This window comes from Rana temporaria, chromosome 3 (genome assembly GCF_905171775.1).
Source record: "Rana temporaria chromosome 3, aRanTem1.1, whole genome shotgun sequence".
NCBI lineage: Eukaryota > Metazoa > Chordata > Amphibia > Anura > Ranidae > Rana > Rana temporaria.
The window spans coordinates 244,561,325-244,567,324 of NC_053491.1; positions in this window are offsets into that span (position 1 = coordinate 244,561,325).

The following is a 6,000-nucleotide window of genomic DNA, read 5'->3' on the forward strand; positions in this document are numbered from 1 at the left end:
CCCACCAGGGCCACCTATCAATGCCCTACAATGACACTCATCAGTGCCACTTCTCAGTGCCACCTCTCAGTGCCCACCAGTGCCGCCTATCAGTGCCGCCTTATCGATGCATACATCAAAGGAGGAGAAAAATTACCCGTTTGCTAAAAATTTTAAGAAAATATAAAAAAATATAATTTGTTTTTAAAACAACTGTATTTTTATTTTGTATTTTTGTATGCACCGAGTGCGGTGTGAGGAGGTACAGCCAGCGTCCTAGACCAGCGTGTGTGGCTGCCGGAGGAATGGGGATTCCAGACGCGCAAGCCACGCTGTGTACTAGGACCGCTCGGAGCCGATGGCGGGTGACGTCATTCAGGCACGGGGGCGGGTACTTCCGGGTTCGCGGCTTCCGGTTCCGGGCGCAAAACTCAAAAACGGAGCCAGGCAATGGCTGGAGGGAGCTGCATAGACGCTGTAGAGACAGCACACGCGGCGCTGGTGACACAGACATGTCGGAAGCAGAGGGGAAAGATGTTGCTCCAGCAGAGACCAGCTCCAGCCACAGCAAGGTAAGGGGAACCTAGGGTGGATTTCCCCTCTCCTAAAAAAATAGCCTACCATCCCTCTACACCCCCCAGGGTAATAGGGAGGGGGAGGTGGGTTAACCCCTCAGTGTCAGAGGGTGATTCATAGGGCCCCTAGTGTGGTAAGCCCATATGAAGACACTGCGCACCTGCCGTGAGCAGGGGGAAGGCTACGGTACTAATCATGGGGTATATATTTTCGCTTGTGTCTTTCAGAAAACTGACAAAGACAAGAATACCCACAGTACAAAGAAAAGATGTCCATCCTGTAAAGTCACACTTAGGGAGTCATGGAAAAAGGCTATTTGTAGCGACTGTATTGAGAAGTTAGTACAGGAGCACACTGCGGAACAAAGTGATTTGGCATCATCAGTGAAAGAACTTTCTAATACCTTTGGGTCATTCAAAACATTTTTTGAAAACTTCCAGATCCCGCAGCTTCAGTCAGCTCCTCCTGTACAGGCAACAACATTAGTCCCGGGAGTAAGACCTTCCACTAGTGCAGGCCCTTCAAGAGTTCCTAGTGAGGAGCTAGAAGAGGAACCTGACAGCGCAGTGTCCGGTTCACAGGAATCAGAGGAGGAGGCTCGGGAAGGTGATTCCAGGAAGCCCTCCCGCTACAAGCTCTCCTTGGAGGATGTAGACCACTTATTGGAAGCTATTTATGCCACTCTGGGTATTCAAACAGAGAAAAAACCATTATCATTGCATGACCAAATGTATGAGGGTTTAGGCGACCAGGAAAGTAAAAATTTCCCAGTCCATGATGTCTTGATCGAAGCAATTAAAAAAGAATGGCAGGAACCAGAAAGGAAACCATTCTTTTCCAAAGCTTTGAAAAGACGATTTCCATTTTCGGATGACCCATCCTCAATTTGGAATAAAACGCCAAAGCTGGATGCTGCCTTTTCTCAAGTTTCAAGGCACACAGACCTAGCTTTCGAGGACATGGGCATTCTATCCGAACCAATGGATAAGAAAATGGATTCATTACTAAAAAAGTCCTGGGACTCCACGCTGGGTAGTTAAAAACCAGCAATGGCAGTCACCGTGGTAGCCAGGAACATGGAATTTTGGCTGAACCAGATTCAGGAGCACATTGAGGAGGAGACGGCAAAAGACCAAATCCTAGCCTCATTTCCCACATTGTTGAGAGGCATAGCTTATATGGCAGACGCTTCAGCTGAACTGGTACGGATGGCAGCTAGATCGTCTGCATTAGCTAACTCAACCAGGAGGGCCTTATGGTTAAAGACGTGGCAGGGGGACTGCGCGTCTAAAACCAAATTATGCGGCATCCCATTCACAGGGGACCTGCTCTTTGGGCCGGGATTAGAAAAAGTGCTGGACCGTACAGCGGACAAGAAAAAAGCGTTTCCGCTGAAACGCAAAGCACCCTGGAGTCAGCCACAGCAGACCAAAAAGAGACAGAACAAATTTAATTGGGTACCTAAGGGCCCCCGTTTCACACCCAAGGTAGACAATCGGAAAAGACCCTGGGCCCAGAAAGGGAAAGGCAAAGCAGGAGCTAATTTTCGTGCTCCTGAACAAGCCTATGATAAGAAATGACAGATTGCTCACAGTGGGAGGAAGACTGGGGGACTTCCTCCCTCAGTGGGAAAAGGTGACTTCCAATCGATTCATATTGAGGATCATAAAGGAAGGTTATCATCTAGAATTCTCCAGAGCACCCCCAAAAAAGTTTTATTTAACAAAACTTCCGAAGGACAGAAGAAAGGCCGAAGGGTTAATGAGAGCCCTGGAGGATCTCAAGAAGCAAGAGGTAGTAGTGGAGGTCCCCAAAAAAGAAAGGGGACTTGGGTTTTACTCCCACATTTTTGGAGTACTAAAACCCACGGGGAAGGTCAGACCAATCTTAAACCTAAAACCCCTCAACCTATCCATAACCTACAAGAGGTTCAGAATGGACTCAATTTACTCAGTGAAAGCCCTACTACCTCCAAACTGTTTCCTGGTCTCCTTAGATCTAAAGGACGCCTACTTACACGTTCCAATACACAGGGACCACCAACAGTTCCTGAGATTGGCGATAGAGACGGGAAACAGAATCTTACATTTACAATTCCAGGCCTTACCCTTCGGCCTCTCTTCCTCACCCAGAATCTTCACCAAGATTCTGGCGGAAGCCCTGGCACCCTTGCGAGTCCAAGGCATTTCCATCATTGCATATCTGGACGATCTGCTGCTGTTCGCAGAAAACCCAGAGAGGTTGCAAAAGAACCTCGAGACCACACAGATCTTTTTGAAAGATCTAGGGTGGTTAATAAATGTGGAAAAATCAAATCTAAAGCCCACACAACAGATAACATACTTGGGGTACGTGATAGACTCTGTACAGCAAAGGATTTTTCTACCCAAAGAGAAGGTAGAAAAGATCCAAAAAGAAACAAAGGCAATTCAGGTGAATTCACCATGTACCATCAGACAGATCATGTCAACACTGGGGCTGCTAACATCGGCAATCCCAGCTGTTCAATGGGCAGCCTTACATTTTCGACCACTGCAAATGTTCCTTCTAGAGGTTTGGGACCACAGGCAGGAGTCCTTAGACACCCAGGTTCGAATACCGACACAGGTAAAAAGAACCCTTTGGTGGTGGAGGACGATGGAAAACTTGACCATAGGTCGGCTGTGGACACTTCCCATTTCCCAAATCCTTACCACGGACGCAAGTGGGATAGGATGGGGAGCACATCTAGGCTCCCAAGTAACCCAAGGGATTTGGAAAGGGGAAGAGAGGAGGAGATCCTCCAATTGGAAAGAGTTGAAGGCAGTGGGGCTTGCACTTCAATTCTTCCAGGGACAACTGAAGGGACATCATGTTCAAATAAGATCCGACAACGCTTCAGTTATTGCCTATGTAAACAAGCAGGGTGGAACAAGGAGCGGAACCCTGTGGGCATTAGCGAAAGAAATCCTGACATGGGGAGAAAGGAATATTCTCTCGCTATCAGCAATCCACCTAAAAGGGGATTTAAACACGGTAGCGGATTTCCTCAGCAGAACTCAGCTGAAGGAAAGCGACTGGGAACTAAATCAGGAGGTGTTCAGGCAGATCACACTAAAATGGGGAACACCTCAAGTGGATTTATTCGCATCCAAGAAGAACAAAAAGGTCAAGACCTTCTTCTCACTAAACAGAGAGGACGGAGCAATAGGAGTGGATGCTTTAGCACAAAGGTGGACTTTCAGGACATGTTATGCCTTTCCTCCACCCGTATTAATTCCACAAGTGTTACGGAAACTGCGTGCAGAGAACACCAACCTGATTCTCATAGCACCTCACTGGCCCAGGAGACCATGGTTCTCTTTACTGAAAGAGCTAGCTATAGAACCCCCCTGGTTGTTGCCAGTCCAGGAGGATCTACTCTCCCAAGGCCCAGTATACTGCCCCCAAGTGGAAAAATGGAACTTGGCCGCGTGGTTTCTGAGGAGCAACTGCTGAAAGCAAAGGGTTTCTCAAACCACTTAATTGCGACTCTACTGAAAAGTAGAAAGTTAGAGACACGCAAAATTTATGAAAAAGTATGGAAGTGCTTTGGCAAATGGTGCACAGAAAACTCCTTTAATACACAGAGTTCAGTGGCCGTCCTAGAGTTTTTACAAAAGGGAGTAGAAAAAGGACTAAGCCTTAGTACGCTAAAAGGTCAAGTATCCGCACTGTCAGTGTTCCTAGAGGAAAGGCTAGCATCTGACCCATGGATAGTCAGATTCTTCAGATCCTTGAGCCGACAGAGACCTATTCAAACCTCGGTCTTCCCGAAATGGGACCTGTCCTTGGTACTACAAGCTTTGACAGCCAAACCTTTTGAGCCTTTGGAAGATTGCAATCTAAAGACGCTGACACTAAAAGCAGTCTTTTTGGTGGCAATCACCACTGCAAGACGGGTCTGTGAGTTAGAGGCCCTATCGATCAGACCCCCCTTTTTTCAGATCTTCGCAGATCGTATAATTTTTAGATTGGATCCGGGATTCCTGCCTAAAGTAATCTCAAGGTTCCATAGAGAACAAGAAATTATATTACCTTCATTTTGTCCGAACCCTTCCAGAGAACAGGAAGTGAAATTCCATAGCTTAGACGTCAGGAGATGCGTCTTGCATTATTTAGAAGTGACTAAAACTTTAAGGAAAACGGACTCTTTATTTATTTTGCATTCTGGAGCTAGACAAGGACATAGAGCTACCAGGCGCACTATAGCTAGATGGTTAAAAGAAGCCATTGAAAAAGCTTACAGTTTAGGAGGCATACCGATCCCAGAAGGTATCAAAGCGCACTCCACAAGGTCTATGGCAGCCTCACAGGCAGAGAGAGCTGGAGCAACGCCGGAGCAGATCTGTAAAGCGGCGACATGGTCCAGTTTTGCCACCTTCGTAAGACACTATAGGGTGGATCTTTGGTCAGCTAAGGATCAAACCTTTGGACGTAAGGTCTTACAAGCTGTGGTCCCGCCCTAGGGTAAGTGCTCGGTTATCCTCTCAGGTGGCTGTCCTGAAAGACGATTAGGGGAAAAACGAAGTTACTTACTGGTAACGTTCTTTCCCGTAGTCTTTCAGGACAGCCGGGTAACCCACCCAAAGGTATGTATAAGATTTCCTTACAGGAATTGTGATATGGTTAACGATGTGTATCATGTTTTCTTGTGTCTCCCCAGCAACTGGAGGTGCTCTAAAAGAACTGAGGACCAGCAGGGGAGGAGGAAATTTATGGGCTGGCGCGGTGTTTCCAACAGAGGGGAGGAGCCAAGGTCTCTCAGGTGGCTGTCCTGAAAGACTACGGGAAAGAACGTTACCAGTAAGTAACTTCGTTTTTTTAACAAAAAAAAGCTCCACCAAAAGAAAGCTCTATTTGTGGGGAAAAATAATAAAAATTTCATTTGGGTACAGTGTTGTATGACCTCGCAATTGTCATTCAAAGTGCGTCAGCGCTGAAAGCTGAAAATTGGTCTGGGCAGGAGGGGGGTTTATGTGCCCAGTAAGCAAGTGGTTAAAGCAGTTGTGTAAATATAAAAATATTAGCATTAACCTTTGTGTCTGTTTTGTGTCTGTTTTTACCAAAGCAACAGATGTAGCACGTTCACGCAGCCAAAAAGCAACTGTACAATTTTTTTTCTCAGTCATGCTGCAACTGTTAAACTTGATTAGCAATAAATTAACCTCATAAATGTCACAGAACTTGAACACAAGCAGACATGTTCATTTTCAACCGTGTCTAATTTGTTATTCTTATTGCGTACTGGCACTAAATCTGCCCCTAACTTAAAATAACATTTTAATGCAAACAATAAGACATTTTTTTAGTTTGTTCACTAAATATCCCTGTCACTACTGTCTGTCACTGCTTCCTATGTATGTATACCATCCATTCCTCAGTATCACAACGCCTGTGATATATACATATTATAAGTATATATAC